Raw genomic sequence first — 21,753 nt, forward strand, 5'->3', positions numbered from 1 at the left:
GTTGAATGAGAAAATCTTAGACATGAGAGAGCATGATGCCCATATTTTGCATATGTCTCTTTGTGAACTCAGGTTTGTCTCCTGTGAAGATAAGAGGTATTCGTATTCTTTTTCTTATAATAGAAAGAATAATCCATCATGGAGCTTTTGTACCTTTGTATCTGAGGCTCAGCAACAGTTGGCCATGGCCATGCTTGAGAATCGATGACAAAACAGCCATCGTGCTTGTTAGGACTGTTAGAATCTAATGTGCCAAGGACTTCCCAAGGATATTGTAGAAACTCTAGCAGTCCAATGGTAGCCAGCAGGAAAACATAGAAGGCATCTCTTACTTGTAGAAAGACTACATATGGCTATGCCAAGGACTCCAGGAGACCAAATGGCACACATGGGCTCATTTGTATATAGAAGCAGTGGTAGTTTTGAAAAGATATAAACTACCTAGGCAAAACATTGCTGAAAATGCAATGATGTGAATCAGAAATGACCTGTATGCAGTGCTTTGGAGATTCTTTCTCTCTTTTCTCTCCAGCACATGCTAGGCTGGATATAGAGCGCCTTACTACTCACTGTCATAGTTCTTACCTATATGTCTTCCAAGTTCACCTACTCATCTATTCCTGACATTTGTTACTAATCATCAGAAGAACTTCACTGCCACCCACCTCCAAGTAGCTCAATCCTCTCGCTCAGGCTGTGAGTAGCTTGGGAGGTAAGGTGCAGAATGTGCCAGGGAAACCCACCAAATTCTTACATATTCCCAGATAGGTCCTTGAGTCATCATAGCATCTCAGAATGAGAAAGAGATAAATCAGAATCAATTAGAGCAAATATTGATATCAATTGGCATACTTCATGCCATGAGACGAGGGATCATTGGCCCTTGACACTTGGCCCAGTCTCCCTGGGAAATGCAGAAATCCATCTCCTCAGACACAAAAGTGCAAAGGGTTGCAGTGCAGCAGCTGAGTGAGGAACTCTTTAGCTGTGTCTCCTTTTTTCCCTTCATATATAGCCATCAGCCTTGAAAGGCTCTGATAGCTGTCCGGAGACCTACTCTGAGTTCAGACAGTATTGGTGCATGGCCTCCCACCTGCCAAGGCTAAGATATAAATTATTCAGAGTCCTGTCTCATAAGTAGACTAATGCACCAGTTCTAATTTGCTCATGGTCTTTGTCCATGACAGGGTCAGGTTTTGAGCAAAAAAAAAAACCCGTCTTCATTTTATTCAGAATCTCTCCCTTACAAACCTTACAGTCCAAGTCCTTTTGAGTTTAGATCTGTTTATAGTTCTTACATGCTTCCATGGACTGCATCTCTTGTATACCTGAGTTGCCTCAGTGCAAATGGTGTCTTCTGCTGGGAAAGTTTAGTCCCCCCAGTTAGGCTGCCAAGCCAGAGGAAAAAAATTGAGAGGGAAGGGAGGGCAGTGCCTATCTCTCCTTTTCCTTATCTTCCATAAGATTTTTTTCAACACTCTGCCTCACATTCAAGTTCTTTTTCTGTTTCTCTTTCATAGAGTGACAAACCCTGAGAACTCAGGAAATGGCTTTTTCCCTATGAGAAACAATGAGTTCAAATCTCAGTTGTACCAGGGCACCTGGGTGGCTCAGTTGGTTAAGCATTTGCCTTTGGCTCAGGTCATGATCCCGGGGTGCTGGGATTGAGCCCTGTGTTGGGCTTCCTGCTCAGCAGGGAGTCTGCTTCTCCCTCTTTCTCTATTACCCCAGCTCATGCTCTCTCTCTCATGTGCTCTCAAATAAATGAATAAAATCTTAAAAAAAAAAAAAAAACAACTCAGTTGTACCAAATACTGTGTGACCTCACACGTTTTTTTTTTTGTGTTCTCATACCCAATTCGAATGGGTGTGTCCACCAACCAATGTCAGTACTCTTCTGACATAATCTGGGTGACTTATAACTTAACTCAATTTGGACGCTGCCTACCTGGAGAGCGCATCCGATTCCACAGGTGTAGAGATTATTTCTATAAAGCCATCATCACCTTCAGACACAAGTTCAGATTGTTACCTGTTCTTCTGAGCTACAAATCGGAGGTTCTCATGACCCCATCCTTGGGTTTGATTAATTGTTATAGCAGGTCACACAGAACTCAGAAATATTTTACTCACTAGATCACCAATTTACTTTGAAAGGATATAACTCAGGAGCAGCCAGAAAAAAGATACATAGGACAAGGTATGTGGGAAGGGGAATGGAACTTCCACACCCTCTCCGGGTATGGGTACGCCATTCTTCCCACACCTCCAGTGTTCACCAACCTGAGACTCTCTACTCTCAGAACCCCTTCCTTTTGGAGTAACTTCATTAACATAACAAAAGACACCTTGATGATTCTTATCACTTAGGAAATTACAAACGTTTCAGGAGCTCTGTGCCAGAAAAGAGGAGGTAGGCCAAACATATAATTCTTATTGTAAATCACGATATCATACATATACACGCTTCCTCATATGCAAAATTGGGATAATAAATTACTTCTCACTGGTGTGTGAGGATTATGTGTGATAACATATGTGAGAGTCTTCCGTTGAGAGTAAAGCTCCTTACAAATGTAAGGCTTTAATATTGTCATAATTGTTATTCATCATTGTTTCTTTCACATAACCTCACATTGGGCCTTATATCTCTCAATAAGTGCTCAATACGTGTGGCTGAAATGAATAATAAACCCTCGATAATTAAGCCCAGGTTTCAGTGTTGTAAATGTTGATTGCCAGTGACTGTCATGGAATGTTAAACAAGTCTGTGATCTTGCAGACAAATGAGAATTAAGCAACTCCTGAGACTTTGGGCCCTTCCTTGTTTGTTGCGTGTTCAGTCGGATGGCCTGTTCCTACTAATCCAAATCCAGAATTTTTTATTTTTTATTTTTTATAGATTTGTTCTTTGGAGTCAATGTGGCCCTTGGAACCACTGGTTTGGTATGGTAAAAAGAAGACAACTTTTGGAATTCAAATCCCAGCTCTGGCATATGTTAACCGTGGGACATCAGGCATACTTCTCCTGCCTAAGCCTTAGTTTTCTGATCTGGAAGACAAAGATAAAGATAACATTCAGAGGCTGATGGGAGAATGGAGATAATATATACAAGGAACCCAACCCAGGTCCTGAGGGCTGCTGGCACTTAATCAATAGAATGTTTATTTTCTCATAGATTTGAGTTAGATGGCTGCACATGTTCCTTAGTTTATATTGCCTTTTCTATCTTCTCTAGTTTTAATGCAGTATTTTACATGATTTTGTTTTATCTTCTTCCACTAGCATGTGATTCTCTAGAATTCAGCTGTCTTTCTAGATGCCCTGTGACCTCAATTCTTTGATGGGTGTGAGAAAAGTTATTGGTTTTCCATTTGTTTAGTCTTTTTCTTGTTGTAAGGCTGGAAGTGATGACTTCCAATCTTTTTTTCTAAAAAAACCCCTTTATTGAGACATGATAATAAACATACAAAAAGCTACACATATTTAATGCATACAAGTGAGTTTGAAGATAAATATATACAATGAAATAATCACCACAACTAATGCCATAAACATATCCATCACCTCCAAAAGTTCCCTCCGCCTTCTTTATTATTATTATTATTATTATTATTATTATTATATCATTTAACATAAGATCTATTTTCTTAGCAATTTTAAAGTATATGATACAATGATGTTAGCCACAGGCACTGTGCTATACAGTGGTTTCCAGGACTCATTCAACTTACATACCTGAAACTTTGTACCCTTTGACCAACATCTCCCCCATTCTTCCCTCCCCCATCCCTTGATAACCACCATTTTACTCTCTGATTCTATGAGTTTGACTATTTAAGATCTCTCATGTAGATGGGATCATGTAGTATTTGTTCCTCTGTGTCTTGGTTTCATTTTTTTTTTTGTTTTGTTTTTTGTTTTTTACTTAGCACAGTGTCCTCAAGATTCATCTGTGTTGTCACAAATGACAGGATTTCCTTCTCTTTAAAGGCTGAATAATATTACATTGTATGTACCACATTTTCTTTGGCCACTCACCTACTGATAGAGATTGAGGTTATTTCCATGTCTTGACTATTATGAATAATGCTGTAGTAAACATGTGTATACAGATGTTTGTGAGGTCCTGATTTCAATTCCTTTGAATATATACCCAGAAGTGAGATTGCTGTTTCATTTGGTAGTTCTATTTTCAATTTTTTGAGGAAATTCCATACTGTTTTCCTTAGTGGCTGCACAAATTTACATCCCCATCAATAGTAGTATAAAGGTTCCCTCTTCCCCACATCCTGGTCAACACTCCTTATCTTTTTGTGTATGTGTTTTCTTTCTTTTTTTTTTTTTAATAAAAGCCATCCAAATATTTATGAGGTGATATCTCATTGTGGTTTTGGCATGTTGTGATTTTGATCTTATTTTCTCCTCAAACTCTGTGCTGTAGAGACTTTCATTTCCAGTGCATAAAAGAAATGGTGCAGGAATGCTTCGGGTGTTTTTAAGTGGCAAATAGATGATTAGCAGATGAGATGGGCTTCAGTATCTGGTCTCCGTGACTCCAGGGCCTGTGTTCTTTCCACAGAACCACCACAAAGACTGGAGTCCACGATGACTGTGTTTGTTAAATCCCAAATCATGACATTTATTTTACTAGCAACTTTATGTGTATTAACAGACTAAATGCTCATAACAATCCTAAGAGTTAGGTAGTGTTATTACACTTGATTTACTGAGAAGGAATCTGGGACTCAGAATGTTAACTCATAGACAAGAGCTCCATAGTTAGTTATTGGATTGGCGCACATATTCATGTGATTTGGCTTCAGTGTCCATGCTCTTAACTGCTACATCATCATACATGGTGTGACATGTAAGAGTGAGCCTCCTGGGACTCTGAACTGGGACATAAAATTTTCAACGGTATCTCAGATAAATACACAGAACAGATACGGGTAAAGGGTGGAGATAAGGGGGTCAATTAATTTTGTTGGCAAATCTCATGAAAAGCCGCACATCTGATGATTGAAAGATAGGTCACAAAAGATTATGCATCCCCAAAAATGTTACTGTTCTGAAGAATTTTGATCAGGGAAGAACATGAATTACTTTTTGCAGTTTTGGAAGTTATTTCTGGCATAGAAAGAAGAGATAAAACTAGGTCTTTGCAACAGTTCATGGTTGAACCTACTGGGATATATTGGTCCAAGCAGCTCAGCTTCCTACCATTCTTGCCCCTCCATCTCCTCCAAAGGCTACACTTTATTGAGTAGCAAAACGAAGGCACTGTCATCCCATCAATTGGCCAAGGAAAGAGAAAATCATTCCAGCCTTAAATCTTAGTCACTGTTTTGACGGCTGTTATACAGAAAGCTGACATCCCTATTGAGTTATCTGCTTTGACATCTCACTTACTAGTTTTTGAGACATTTTAATTATCTCCAGGATGCCATTAGAATGCATGAATAGAATCATAAGTTCTTCAAATTCCAGAATGCTCGTTTCGTGTATGTTATTCTTGACAACGTGAGTTACCTTATGTACTCGCTTCTGCACATTGTTGAACACCTTGGTGTTGGTTCTCCTTGTGGCCATCCTTCCTTCTGATTAACCTGAGTCATTTGATAATCTGCAAATCAATCCCCTTAGCTACCAGCATATTCTTCCTAATCATTAACCAACATGTGGAATAACCATCTCTCCCTTTGCAAGGTTAGTGACAAGACATTTATTTTTAACTCTTAATCTTGCTTAAATGCAGGATAGGACTTTTTTCTTTTGCACAATTTCCAATGGTAGTATTTCCTAGAAGCTCTTGGTGAAGGACTTACCAGAAGTCATCTAGATTAGGAAATTAGAAACCATCTCAGAAGGACAGGACTTTAGATATGGTGTCTGAGCATGGGAACATGATGGGTTCCTAATGGAATTGTTTGGGAACATTCATAAAGAACAGAGCTCAGAGATGACAATAATTATCAATGTGAGTAAATATGTTAGTACCTGTTGTGCGATGAATGTGTGCAATTTATTTGTATCAGATCGTTTGATTCTCTATAAAGACAATAGTCTTCACTTTAAATTTTAAATGAGAAAACTGAGACTCAGAGAGATTGTATAATGTACACAAGGTTAATAACTTAAAAGGCTGGAATTTGAACCCAGACCTTTAGTAGTAAAGACTGTTTGATGGTGTGAGCATAAATGAAATGTTGCCTGAAGGATGGAAACAGAAGAGTTTTCTGGAATATATAGGTTCTTTATCTAAAGCCTACCTGATAGAAGTCTCAGGCATTTGCACTTAGGAGACAGGCCATGCCTCATAATGGGAAGAATATAATTTACAGACTTTGATGTTCATATTTTACATGACTGAACAATGACACTGAAGAAACCGTTGGTATACTTACAATTTTCTTGAGCTGACAGTGCTTAGAATATCTAAGATATACCAGTCTGAGCCTCCTTTTACTCATTCTTTTAAGGAATCTGAACTAGCTAGGATGGGTCAACTGGAGTTCCCAATGTTTTCTTCAGTGCAGGAATAATTCTTTCTAAATTTAAGGCTCCCCTGATTCCATCTGGTTTTGAGAATGGCCATCCAAATACTACTTTTGTTGTGATGGTTCAAACTAAGGTTCTCAATTTGCATTTTTTATTATGTTCTTAGACCTCACTTTATTAGTGTGGGCACAGTCAGCTCTCTAGGCTCACCATTAGGTGAGACATCTATGGAGTTAACTTTTGGTTAGTACTTGCTGGGTGCCAGGCACATTACTAGACTACTCACATACACTATTTCATTTACTTAAAAATACCAGAAAGAAGAAAGTGTTCTGACTTTTTCAGGTAAAGAAACTGTTATTTAGAGCAGTTAAGTAACTTGTTGATGGTCATATAGTTCTTAAGGGATGAGAGAAATATTTGATCCCAGGTTTAGCTGACACTCTTTATTACACTTCTTGGTATGTTGTTTATTTCAGTTTTCCATTAGTCTCTATAAGGGTTATTTTACTCCTTTTCTTAATTTTCTTTCCTTCTGTCTTACTCTCTCTAACCCTCCCTCTTTTTCTCTCCTCTCATCTTTTCTTCCTTCTATCTACTCTTTTTTCTTCTCCTCCCTCCCTCTCTTCCTTTCTTCCTTCCTGCCTTCTTTTCTTCCCTCCCTCCCACCTTTCCTTCTTCTTTCTACTCTCTCTTTTCTTCTCCCTCTTTTCTTTCTCTCCATCCCTCTCTTGCTGTCCTCCTTATTTTTTCTTTTTATTAAGTAAAAGGTGCAAGAAAGACGGAGTCCTTTTAACAGAAACTTCTTGGATCTTTTCACATCTTTATTATATTCTCAGTTACTCTTTCAAATGAATATGTATTAAAATAGCAACTTGCACAAATGTCACCTGATGCCATCTCTCTGCTTGCTATAACTTTCCCAAGGAAAATTAAATTTGATGAGTTTTTGTTTCATTGTTTTGGCTTGAATTTATAGAGGCTACTTCAAAGGAGTTTGGTCAGTCCTCAGAATGGCCTTGTCTGAGGCACACAGCTGGGGAGATTGACCTTGGAGACTTACTGCTTATTGAATCAATGACTGCTCGAAACTGTGGGAGATTTTAGAAATCCCTTTTAGAAAAGGAGTCAGAGGCTCAGAAGATGAAGTCAGTTTCTTTATTTGAAAATAGGGATATTAATAACATCTACCTAATAAATGATTATGAGTATTAAATAAATTCCTATTTGTGAAGTGTATAGAATTGTGACCAGCACATGATAATCACTATAGAGTGTTTGAAAAATAAAAATAATAATTTGTCTAAGGTCACAGAGTGAAAAAGTCGCCATAGTTTCTGAATAAATATACCTGGGTTTTTTTTTTTTTTCTTCAAAGATTCTATTTATTCATGAGAGACACAGAGAGAGAGGCAGAGACAGGCAGAGGGAGAAGCAGGCCCCCGCAGGGAGCCCGACACAGGATTCAATCACTGGACCTAGGATCATGCTCTGAGCCAAAGGCAGACGCTCAACTGCTGAGCCACTCAGGAGTTCCAATATACCTGGGTTCTAATTCCCCTGCATGACTTTGGGCAAGTCATCTCACCACTTGGAAGGGCAGTTGCTCAACCTTGAAAACATGTCTGATGTCTTGACTTCATAGCATTCTTGTGAGAGTTGAATGAGCTAACACAGGCAGAGTGCACAGCCCTGATGGGATCCCAGCCGGTGAGCTTTAGACTCAAAGTCAGAAGCAGTAACCATGATCTCTTGACAAACCCAATGCTCTTTATAAATCTTGAAATACTTCATGATTGCAAAGAACAGTTATTTCATGTCTGTAATATAATCATTTCTTCTAGGGCTTGGGGGTGGAATGTTTAATGTCCCTTAAGCCAACCCAAGAAAATCTATCTAATTTGAAAAAGAAACATATTCCAAACACTTTTCTTCCTGTTGGCATCATCATTGGTTAACACATTGTCTTTGGCTGAGCTTCATTTATATTCTCTAAAAATCATAAGGGGAGATAACCTTAAATCTCTGTTTTTATTTGGAAGAAGATATTCTAAGCATTGCATTTCCTTATCACTTGTTTTGATTTGATTCTTTTGGTTTACTTCACTAGGCCAAGAATCACTCAGATCTCAAATCTGATTCTAACTCAGTCAGAACCAGTTGAATGGCCTTGAATTGGTCACTTGTAAAGTTCTTTGACTTGTAATAACTTTTATTTCCCTGATTTATCTTTTTTTGGAAAAAGAAATTATTTATTTATTTACTTACTTTTAATTTTAGAATTAATTTCAATTTTTAATTTTGACTTTAGTTTAGATTTACAGAATTATGAAGATAGCACAGAGTTTCTACATACTCTTCACCCATTCCCCCAATCATGAGCATCCTATATTATTATGGTACATTTATTATAATGAATAAATGAATACAGATACATTGTCATTAGCTGAAGTTAATGCCTTATAAAAGTTAAGTTGATTGCACTGATTGGTTTTCACGTATTGAATCAGTATTGCATACCTGCAATAAATCCCACTTGGACATCGCATATACTTTTTTCTCATACAGTTTTTGTAGTCTATTAGCCACCTGTATTTTCCAGTTTTGTCTTTTCCTGCTTGCCAATATGAACAGTGATCTGACCAGGCATCACCATTGTCTATTATATGTGACATTTTGTTCGAATCCTACCCCTTCTTGTAGATTTTTTTCTCTTTATTTTGTTCTCTCTCTTCCATCCAGACCCTTTAAAGCTATTCTCAATCTCTATCTCTTCTGTCTCCCTTAAAGGTTATATTTCTCTATGAAGCACTTGACTTGGCATGGCCGATTCCTGGAAATAAGGTTCCTATGATTTTTGCTTGTTTGTTTAATATCTCATCTTATTACAGAGAGGATTTAAAGCATTATCCTCAGCTACCTTGAACTCAATAAGGTCAGAACCAATTAATGCCTGAGTGGATAATGACAGTGGGACAAAGAAAAAATTAGGGTGGAAAGATAAGGTGAAGCCAGAAGTGAGGTGATAAAATTCTTACTTTTTTCTTATTCTTTAGAAAATGTGGCACATTGTTATAAAGTTTTCCAGTTTTCAGAGTACCTTGCCACATCTTAGTTTGTTCTATGTTAGTATTTTAATTTAAATTTTTGGGGAGGGCCAGGGTAGAAAACCTAGATTCAAAGAGTGTAGGAGGGGGTGAATAATAGAACAAAGAAAGTAATCTCACTGTGTGAAAGTTCCGAGTCATTTCACAATAGGGTTATAGAAGCTTTGTGAGGGGCCATGTTTTTTAGTTGTTTTGTTTTCCATATTTTGCTCACTCGAAATTAGGCACCTGTTATGGCCAAGCGCATGCACATTGATTTGAATGCTATCTCATTTTGCCTCCAAGTCTGTAAACAATGTGGCAAGGTGGGTTAATGAGAATTTAATGTAGCAGAATAGGAAGACCCAAACTTGTGTTTTGTATCCTGTTGCTTTGAAGAAGTAGTTTTTCAGCCTTGGGGATATAAGACTAACTCATGCATTTTTACACTGATCTGATTCCCATAAAAGACAAAATTTGCTACTTTTAATTCTTGGACCTAAAATAGTTTATAGATCCTAGTTAACCATTCTGTGTCCCTGTTAAGGACAAAGTGTGAAGAAAGACAAGTGGACAGTGGTCTTAGCATTAAAAGTAAGGGCTCCTTTGCTTGGCGGGTTAAGAGGAGATTAAGGGAACTTTCCTGAGACTGGAAAGAATAATTGCACTTTCAGTTTCCTTAGATAAGTGAGAACCTTAGTAGTACACAGGGAGTGTCAGGTCTTAAAAGAATGCGAGTTCACGACCCAGCCTGGGAGCCACAGAGTGTCTCTGGGAAGACCTGGTGACTCCCTGGCTGGTGTGAATGGGGAGAACCTACATTATGTGGCCAGTTGGGTAATGGTCAACACTGTGAGGGGTCTGAAGAAAAGGCTGCTTCCTAACTTTTGAATAATCTTGAGAGCTTCTAGCATGTTGTAAGGTCATAAAAATCACCAATTAATGAAGGTAAGTGAGAATTTGAAAGAGAATAATTTGATCTGCAAATATAGGGAAATTGGATCTTTATTGTACCTTGGGTGTCAAGGTGCAATCTATACCTATTACACCAGCTAAGTGCTAAATACATCAAGTACCACATCTGTAAGAAATATGTCCTTGTCTCCTGAGTAGGCAACATAGCATAACTTTTCATATTCAGGTGTCCCTTTTAATAACCCAGAAAACTTGCTCAAGATACAGAAATATGGGCTCCATCTTGGATGTATGGAATCAGGATATTGGAGTTAGAATGGGATGTGAATAACTGTAGTTTTTTCTACTGTCAGCTCTACTCTCCTCTGTGGACTGCTAGTTGAAAATTCTTGGTCAGCAATAAAAACATGGGCTTTGGGTTCAGGCAGGTCGGGATTTAAATTGAATCTCAGCCACTCAGACAAGTTATCTAAATTCTGTGAGCTACGGGATTTTATGTGTACAATAAGGATTAAAAATATCTAACTTTCATGTATATGGAGAGATTAAATTGGATACTATATCTAGAGTTTTCACTTCAGTATGCAGTAGACGTTCAGTAAATATTTATGCATCCCTCACTCATAATTTTTTTGCTTGATTTCAGGACATTGTTCCATTTAGGTAACCAGGGGTTCTTGGATTTTCTGACTTAGTCTACCTCTTTGATGTTTAATCTGAAAGCTCTTCTTCATCATAAACCTACCCATGGCTTCATCTGCAATTGTTCTAGGTACTGACTGGCAGGTCAGAACACTGAGAATGTCACTTTGAAATGACTGTGTGTCTTAATCTTCTCTCCCCTAGAAGCCATCTTGGAGTTAGCACAACTGAAGATAATTAACAGATTGCTTTCTCAGAGTTTGAATCTTTTCTGACAGCTTGATATGAAAAAGTCTCCTTTGTGTTGTCCAGGGGTGATATTGCAGACAGATGTAGCCATTAATCAGTTCTAGTCAGGAAGGAAATGTCTATTTTGATTGTGTTAATACCTGGTCCAATGATGGCAGATGAGTTGCTCAGTTTTCAAGGATATATGGAATGGTAGTTTTCAAAATGGAAAGAATTTGGAATTAGTGTTGGAAGATATGAGCTTGAGTCCTTCCTTTCTTTCTTCCCACCCTCCTATCCTCCTTTCTTCCTTTCTCCCCTCCCACTCTTTCTTTCTTCCTTCCTTTCTTCTTTTAATGGATTTAGATAATAAAAATCACTGCCCTTTACATCACTTTCTGTAAGATGGAAATGACAACCCCTGCCTAGACTGTCTCTCAAGGGCTTTTATGAGGATTAAATGAGATACATAAAGCCTCATTTCGTAAACTATAAATTCAGATGAAAAAACAAATAGTTTTTATTTTTCATGTTCATGTCTTAGATGACTCTGGAATGAGAGTGTATAAGAAAAGGAAAGAAATGTTTTCCCATTTAATGATTATTCATTCATACAATCATTTATCATTAAGCAAATATTGAGAAGCTACAATAGAATGTAGCCTACTAAACCTTCACACTTGTACTATTTCATTTAATGTTTACATCAGCCTTGAAAAGTAGTTATTATTGCTTTCATTTGGGAATCTGAGATCCAAAAAGGAAGAGTAATTAGACCAAGGTCAGACAGCTAGTGACAAGGTTGAGATGGTAGGCTGGGTTTTTCCGACCATAAATAAGATAAGGTAGTAAACAAGCTTGAAGATAAGTGATTTTTAAAAGGTATTAAAAACTCAAGGTGCTCTAGGTGTCTCAGTAGGATCCCTTATTGAATAATAAGGATCTTTTTTTTGGCTCTCATCACTTCTGCACATTTCTATCTGCTAAAATTAGATCTTTTTTAACCCTTGCCCTAAACCTATGAAGTCATGCAGACCTAGTTTAGACTTGTGCTTGACACGATGGTAATTTAGATTCTTCTGTCAGTTACAGCCCACCCACTACTCACTAAGTAGAACAAAATGTGGATCTGGTGAGGATGGTGACAGAGACACCTACGATACTGGGGCGTCCACTAATGATTCCATCAGTTTCTCTCACTCTCAGAATGGCAGAGGCAGAAACAGCTAGGTTTTCAAGACAAACATCACAGGATAATTATGATTTCACACTGTGAATTTAAAATAACAACTTAGGCCCCAACCATGACCTGCTTAACTGCAAAAGCCAAGTCACTCTATTTTCTTCTTTCTCTAGTCCCCTGCATGTCTCCTGGTGGGGGGAGGGGGAGGAGGTTCTCCCATGAACTTATGACAATCTAGGTCTTGACTCACAGTTGGAATCTGCCTTCAGTTTCTACTCTCACTACTTCCCTTGGGCCAGCCCTCCTATCACCCTGCTTCTCTTCTTCTGAGCTCTTAGCTTCATCCCCCTTTGGGCTTTCGACTGGAACACTGTTGTAGCTTCTCTATGTGGGGACCACATGGTTCCTGCTTCCAAAGTTCTGTTTCCTTTTAATGAGCACTTAATGAGTGAATCCATTCATCCAAGACTCCACTGGTTTTGTATCTAAGAGAGCCATGCCTGGGTTCTTGGAATTATCATGGGATGGAGGAAAGTAAAATAAAACAATGGATTCCATCATTTAATTTTGTCCTCATAGATTACACCTGCTGAGAAGTGTTCCATGGCCTTGCTGCTTGGGTTTTGTCATCATTTGGTTTATGTGAAGCCTTTTTTTTTAACCAGTTACAGAGGCTTGATTATGACTGCTTCAAGAAATACTCTCCATATTGTATCCAGAAGCATTATTTCCTATTTTAACTGAGTTCCAATATGGGCTTCTGTTCCTGAGGTGTCAAACCTTCTTCTCTTTTTCTCTTGAAATTTTACATGGTGACCATAAATAACACTAAACAGTTTAGATCTTGAAAATACACCAACTCACGCTATTTTATTTAGGAGGTTACATTTGGGGTCATCAGGCAAGATAGAGTGAGTATCCTTTGAACTATCAATAATTGGGGAGGAAATAAAGTAGACCTTGGAACTAAAATGTAAGCTATATGAAGGCAGGGATTATTTTCTGTTCACTTGAATTACTAGTGTCTAAAATAGTGCCTGGCTAATACAAGGTGCTCAATAAATGTCTCTTGAATGAATGCCTAATAAATGGGGAATTATCAAAGGGAAGAGGGAGAGTAATTATTATCTTAGGGACCAAATAGGGAAGTATGGGAAGCTGGATATCAGTCCTGGGTTCTGGGGTAGTTGGGAAGGTAGGAGGAAGGTAGATCAGTTGCCCTTGACCTCATGGAGACAGGCAAGGGTGAGCTCAACAACTTTCAGCTGAGTGCAGTAGCAGAGTGAATAAAAATGACAGCCTCAATGTGGTGGAGCCCCAGATTCTCAGGGACAAATCTTTATTTATTCTTGCTTTGCTAGGAAATGGCCAAAGGAAATGGGACTGACTTTTTGGAGTGGAATAAAGTTGTATTACACCTGTCTCCACAACTTAGTGGAGATCTAGTACTAGGTACATTGTGTGTCTGATGGAATCCTTTGTAATCTTGTCCACCTCTCTTATGGAAGAGTCTCACAAGAATATCCATGAGTATGCATGATGTGGGCCTTAAGAACTTGACCTGTGGCATTGGACTCAAGGCCACTCATTATCTCATGTAATCCTGACAGATTACAGCATGGAGAGAGAATGGCTTGCTCCCTGGAATGGTATATCTTCCTCTCAAACCATTGTTTATAGGCATGTCTCAGTCACTGCTGCAGACAGACATTGTTGAACTATGTGAAGGATGCTATAGAACAGTGAATGTAACAATAGCTAAGGAGAAAAGGTTGTCTTGGCACACTGGACAGCTTGGACATATTTCTTCTCCAACATGATCATAATTCTTTGGACCAAAGCCAACAAAGTGATGCTGACATTCTTGGAGGGGCAGAAAGAAAAGAAAGGAAAGAAAGGCATTTTTTGCAATATATAGGTAGATGCTATATAATCTCAAAATCATTCATTGTTAATGTTAAAGTCATCTGCCATTCTATGTCACATTCCCAGTATTGAACATAGCTTAGATTTTCTTCCTGCCCCAGAGACCCGCTGGCATTCACTCAAATCATTGAATACAAGAGATAGTTGGGGTAGAGCATTAGGGCTATGGTTAATGGCTCCATAGGCAGTATCCTCATTTGCATACTGTATGCAATTATGTGCTTCAACCCATGTAGTGGTTAAATCTGTGAATCGAGAAAAAGTGATGGCCCCTCACTTCTTCAATGGAGGAGACAGAGGCTTGGGAAGGCTGGGTGACTTGTTTGGGTTCATGCAAATAATGTTTCCAAGGCAGGATCTGAGCCCAGGTTTCTCTGACTCAAATCCAGTGCTCCTTCATCTACTCGGGCTGCTCCTTGAGATCAGAGCTAGGCTTCATTAAAGCCATGAAGCTGACTGGATTATCTCTGGGTTTTCCTCTTATTCCCTGTGGCTCCTAACCTTCTTTCTGGAGCCAGGGCTCTTAAGATACACTTCCCGCTAAGTTATTTGGTTCTCCCATGTAATGGAATAGACAAATGACACAGATTTTGGAACATTTTGTGGCACCATCATGGGCCTACAACCTGTATAGTAGCCTGGATTCCATGCAGAGGCTTGGCTTCATGATCTGCAGTGAATTAGGTAGCTGATCCTTCTTTCAAGCTTATGACTTTGGTTACACATTTCTTAACTTTTCTAAACCTCAGTTTTCATATCTGTAAATCAGAAACAATGTAGTTATGCATATCTTAAAGTCTTCTTGTGTGGAATAAATCATATATAACAGCAAACTGGCTAATAGAGCTTTTGTGCATGCATGGTCCTCAATAATTCTTAACTTCTTCACATCTAATCCAGGAGAGAAACCTGCTCATTAATATCTTACTTTGTCAGCATTAAAATGCTGGAAATATGCAATATGCATGTGGAGTTTAGTTTGTGGTGGATAAGATAATTATTTTGATTTTGCTGTTGTGAGATTAAATAAGAAGTAAAAGGGCTCCTTTTTCACCCAAAGGTACTAGTTCAACCAATATGTAGACTTGGTAAGCAGAGTGATGAGGGAAACACTGTAATAGGAGCAGAGGCTAAGAAATCAGTCAATCCTCATTATTGTCAGGTCAGTACGAGGAGCACGCATGCTTCTTAGAGCATCACTGAGCTCAATCAGCTGCAGTTGCTGGCCAAGGGTAAGGTGAGTGGTCAGAAAAAAAAATATAAAGAATGCAGAAATTAAGGTTTAATGATATTTTAAAAACTTTGCATTTGGCACTGTTCTAGCAGGTTCAAATATATTTCATTTAATCTTCCTAAGGACCCTGAGAAGTAGATAACATTAGTAGTGTCTTACTGTTGAGAAAACTAAGCTTGTTGAATATTTGCAGATCTAGAGAACACCCTAGAATGTATAGTGTTTGGAGTCCATTTGGAGTTATTTGAGGACATAGCTAGAAAGACAACAAAGATTATCTGGTGGCAAATGGGTTTCATCTCATGATGTGCATCTAATTCTTTGGTAAGGCTGTATTAAGAAGGGTTCTAGAACTCTATGTAGACTGGGTGGGATAGTGTGTCTTTTTTTTAAGATTTTATTTATTTATTCATGAGAGACACAAAGAGAGAGAGAAGCAGAGACATAGGCAGAGGGAGAAGCAGGCTCCCTGCGGGAAGCCTTATATGAGACTCAATCCCGGGACTCCAGAAACACGCCCTGAGCCAAAGGCAGACACTTAGCCTCTGAGCCACCCACGGGTCCCTGGGATAGTATGTCTTGATCAATTAGCAAAGCTGGCCTTGGCTCTAGAAAAGTGGTGGTGGCATGTAGGTCAGACATTCACCATCTCTGACCTAGTTTCCTCCATTTACAGAAGACATCATGACCAAGAAGTTAATATAGTTACAGTTCATAGGCTAAACTACTGCTTAAACCTACTTTTAATCCTGACATTACTGATGTTTACAGTAAGGCTATTTTACCAAACAAACAACAAAAGCAACAAACAAAAAATAACAAACCACACACAAAAAGGAATAAATTTATTTACATTACCAGCACCAGTAGAAAAAATATTAGAGCTTAGAGGATTGTTTCTAAGATCCATAAAATCATAATAGAAAGAGCATTTCAAACTTTTGTATGTTTCAATAGCTGGTATAAGGCTTTTATTAATTTTTATTTTTAAAAAAGATTTATTTATTTATTTTAGAGAAAAAAAGAGCAAGCATGAGCAGGGGGAGGGGCAGAAGGAGAGGGAGAGAAAGAATATCAAGCAGACTCCCTGCTGAGCACAGAGCCCACCATGGGCTGATCCCAGGACCCTGGGATCATGACCTGAGCTGGAATCAAGAGTCCTTGGCTTAACAGACTGAAACATCCAGGCACTTACTGTTGGAAGGCTTTTAAAACACAAGTTGCTGGACCCCACCCACAGAATTTCTGTGTCAGTAACTAGGTCTTAGATGGGTCCTGAAAATCTGCATTTTCAACAAGTTCCTAGATGAGGTTGATGTTCTGGTCTGGGACTGTGCTCTGAGGGCTCCCTATTTGTAACTTTTCCTTGATCATTGATCTGATTCCTCTTGAAAAGAATTATGCAATATGCATTTTTTTATAAATTTGGTAGATGCAATCTTCCACTCCCATGGGCTTTGTTATAAATTATGAAAATTATCTCGAAAAATTTTCATTTAGTGGTTGCTTCAGTAAGTACATATACTAAAATTGGATTAGCATGGCTCCTGTGCAAGGATGACATGCAAATTCAGGAAGCTTCCCATATTTTTTGGAACTCTTGTGCACTGTTGGTGGGAATTAAAAATTGTTCAGCCACTAAAGAAAATAGCTATGGAGATTCCTCAAAAATTAAACATAGAAGTACCATATGATCCCGTAATCCCCCTTCTGGGTATATATCTAAAATGATTCAAAGTAGGATCTCAAAGAGATATTTGTATATCCAAGTTCTTTGTGGCTTTACTCATGATACCCAAGAGGTAGAAGTAATCCAGATATCCATGGACAGATAAATGGATAAGGAAAATGGGGTATACACATGCAGTGGAATATTATTCAGTTAAAAAATGGAAATCCTGCCACATGCCGTAACATGGGTGGGTCTTAAGGATATTATGTTTAGTGAGATAAGCAGTCACAGAAAGACACATACAGTCTGATCCCATTTTATGAGGTATCTAAAGTAGTCAAACTCCTAGAAATAGAAAATAAGAGGGTTTCTAGGGGGTAAACAGGGGAGGAAATAAGAAATCAGTGTTCAATGGATATAGAGTTCCGTTTGCAGGATGAAAAAGTTTTAGAGATCTGTTGCAAAGCAATGTAAATATATCTAACAGTACTGACCTGTTCATTTAAAAATGGTTAATGATGGTAAATTTTATATGCATATTTTACCATACTTAAAAAAATTTAATTTAAAGATAACACTTTCCCTGGAGGGTACGGTAATTTTTTTAAAAAGATTTTATTTATTTATTTATGAAAGACAGAGAGAGAGAGGCAGAGACACAGGCAGAGGGAGAAGCAGGCTACATGCAGGGAGCCCGATGTGGGACTCGATCCTGGGACTCCAGGATCACGCACTGAGCCAAAGGCAGATGCTCAACTGCTGAGCCACCCAAGTATCCCCAGGCACAGTAATTCTTGATTGGAGAGGTGTATAAAGGGAAGGGAGAGACTCTTTGTGGCTGCTCAAATATGAGCTGGGTACTTCTCCTGGGTCCAGTGTGAGCACATTTCACACTATGTATGGGCCTTTAGATCCCCAACCTCTCCTAGGCAATTCTTTAAAGTATTGGTATCTCAGTTCAACCCAGAGATTCTAATTTGGCCTGTGATATGGACCTGGATGGTAAGATTTTTGAAAGCTCCCTGGATGGTTTAAAGTGTAGCCTGAGCTATAAAGCGTTGTTTGGATCAGCAATTTGTAAATTCTTAGAAGTTGAAAAGGATTTCTTTGGAGCTTTGACAAAATGTATATGCTCAATACTCTTCCATTCTCTTCCTCACTGTGCCAGATAATTCTGATTATTGTCCCTCTTCTCAACCAATCTGAGAAATATAACATTGGATGATTTCTAATGCTTCTTTGAGACAAAATATGTCCATGATTACTATTTTCTAGTAAGATTCTCCTGATCAAGGGATTGGGCTAGATTATATATATATATATAAATATATTATAAATATATATAAATATTATATATATATAATATATTATATATATATAATATTTTATTTATTTTTTCATGAGAGACACACACACCACACACAGAGGCAGAGACACGGGGAGAGGGAGAAGTAGGCTCCATGCAGGGAACCTGATGCGAGATTCAATCCCAGGTCTCCAGGATCACACCCTGGGCTGAAGGCGGTGCTAAACTGCTGAGCCACCTGGGCTGTCCTAGATCCTATATTTAAACCCCATTACAGAGTTGAGTTCCTCATCAACTGGGTTTGCACACGACCAAGATTCTTATTAAGGTTGGTGGGACAGTCTTAGTTTTTTTTTTTTTTTTTTTTTTTGACAGTCTTAGTTTTTGGCTGTGGGTGTACACATAATCCATCTAACCTTTTAAATCCTCAGCAGTCAAATCACACAGTCTAAAGAGCATTTGGGCTTAAAAGCAACTTGTTGGGCTATAACAAAATTCCATTGTTTTGCTTACATATTGTTTGTCAGGCTATGAATAATTTAAAGATGATCTGAAGAACAAAAGGATGAAATTTCACAGAGTTAAGATTTGCATAAAGGGATTAGGCACTGCCAAAGGGATTTTTTTGACTCCCTAAAAATCAGTGGTATATCAGAGGGTACAGAGAGTCCTAAGGAATTACTATCAGGGTGTGCTCATTACCAAAGAATCGCAAATGGAAAGAACGCTTCATGTATTCATCCATTGTAAGCCAGTTTAGATACCCATGAGATCAGAAATCTGGCACCACAGGAGTCAGGGGACATGCCAACCTAATTCTGTTTAATATTAATTAAACTTAATATAGCTCAGTTATCTGCTTTTCAGATATTCCCAGGGAGAATACCAGAAAAGAAGAAATAAATCTATATTCATATTTGATGTATATTTAAATTACATAGTCATAAATGTGTTCATAATCGTATATTCATATTATGTAATACATTATCACATATTCTAAATTTCTGAATATTTCTAGAGTAAATGAATAGGAGAAATAGGAAATCAGTAATTTCCATGAAATCAGTTACCTGGGTAATTCATTTGAGAAGGTACAGGTGTCATTGTACAAATACACATTCTTTGTACACTGTGAGGAAGGCAAAAATACTGCTATGTGCCCTGCACATTAGCTTTTCAGGGATGGGAGCGATTAAGGCCCCTTAGAATTTTTCAAGAGGACATCATGAGGACATAACTACCCAGCTGTGTTTTAAAGTATGTCTACGGGTAACCAATACCATTGGGCAGTGCAGTTACCGTGGTGGTATTATCTTGGGAAGGTATCCAATCACATAAAATCTTGGCAAATGTTCACTGCATCCAAACTTTGATGGCTTCCTCTCTAGGTAGATGATTACATATATATAATAGAACTATTTGTTGTCTTTTCCTCATCTAATATTTACCACAGGGCAAGAAACACTCAATTTCTGTCCAGCAGCCCAATTTATATTAGAGTTATTTTTTTTAAACACGAGGATATTAAGTCTTACTAAAATATGTGAAATTAAATTAGCATTCCCAGCATTAGTGCTACTGCAGCAGACATTACATTGGTTGTGCATACAGGAAAGAGGAGAAGAAACTAAATTTAAAGAGGCAGAGAACCCAGGGCTAGAGTCCTAGTCATACTAAGACTCAACCCATAGAACTCAGGTTTCAATAGATATAAAGTAAGGGTAAATCTGGACTATACAAGCCAGGATTGTCAATAAATTCAGTGTGGAGTTTTAAAAATGTACAGATTCTCAAGACCTACCCCATGATTTCTGTCTAGAGTAAGGCCAAAGCATGTGCATGTGTGAAAATCCCAGTAATCCCAGGAAAGATTACTGCTTCCACCCAAGATGGAAAACAGGGACTATGTTAAGTGTCCTGCAGAAGCAACTATAAAACTGGACAAAACATATGAAACAATAATTTTTAAGACATTGGACGTCACACAGCAAAGGGCAATAATCCTTGAACGACAGGAAACAAATGAGATGAGTTCTACCATTATCCCAGATTACTGCCTTAAGAGAGTTTCAGGTTGTGTTGCTGCTGGGAGGAATTGAGGCTGAGCCCGTTGGTGTCCGTGTTGGAAAAATGGATGTGGGAGTCCAAGAAAGCCAAGATGGCTAAAGTTTACAGAGTGGAGTACTGAAGAGAGACAGAGAGAGAGAGTAGGGTACAGAGAGACCCCTGGAAAGCTACAAAAGCTCCCCTCACCAGTCTTCAGCGGAGTTCTGATCAGTATACATAGATAAGAAAACTGCATAAGAGCAGAGAAAAATGCAACATCAACTCCTAATAAAAACTAGGAAAAAAAGAGAACTTAACCTGGTAAAGATCATCTATGAAAAAACCATACAGTTAATATTATACTTAGTGGTGAAAGGCAGAGTTATTTCCCTTTCAGGATCAGAACCAAGACAGAGACATCTGCTCTCAATAGCTCTATTCAATATTGTATTGGAGGTTCTAGCTAGTACAATTAGGCAAGAAAAGTGAAAGTAACTGCAACCAGATTGGAAATGATGAAATAAACTTGTTTTTATTTGTAGGTGGCGTTGTCTATGTAGAAAATTTGACGGATACAAAAAAAGATATTTGAACTAGTAAATGAATTTAGCAAAGTTGCTGGAGACAAATCTCAATAGTATTTAAATACAGTAGCAACAAATATTTGGAAATTAAAGTAAATGTCATTTTTAATGGTACAAAAATAAGAAATAGGGATAAGTCTAACAAAAGATGGGTAAAACCTGTATATTGAAAACCATAAAATATTGATGAGAGAAATTAAAGAAGACCTACGTAAATGGAGACATTTTCTTTGTCTTTGGATTGGAAGATTCAATGTTGTTAAGATGTCAATTATCTCCAATTTATCTGAAGATTCAACACAATTCAACACAATCCAGGAGGGTTGTGTTGAAATTCCAGGAGGCTTTTTGGGCATGGGGGAGTAGAGACTGGCAAACAGATTTGAAATTCATATGGAAAGCCAAAAAGATCTAGGATAGCAAAAAACA

At 38.1% G+C, this 21,753-nt stretch overlaps 1 long non-coding RNA gene and 1 pseudogene across 1 annotated transcript in view; both read left to right on the forward strand.

Annotated features, from left to right (window-relative positions):
- The first annotated feature begins 5,519 nt into the window (after window positions 1-5,519).
- Window positions 5,520-21,753, forward strand: part of LOC144283307 (uncharacterized) — a 41,203-nt gene continuing 24,969 nt past the window's right edge. The window contains exon 1 of the long non-coding RNA XR_013351762.1: window positions 5,520-5,710. This is a non-coding gene — a long non-coding RNA (uncharacterized LOC144283307). The remainder of the gene's footprint in view (window positions 5,711-21,753) is intronic.
- Window positions 17,216-17,308, forward strand: LOC144283896 (U6 spliceosomal RNA; annotated as a pseudogene).

The sequence above is a fragment of the Canis aureus genome, chromosome 14 (assembly GCF_053574225.1).
Source record: "Canis aureus isolate CA01 chromosome 14, VMU_Caureus_v.1.0, whole genome shotgun sequence".
Taxonomy (NCBI): domain Eukaryota; kingdom Metazoa; phylum Chordata; class Mammalia; order Carnivora; family Canidae; genus Canis; species Canis aureus.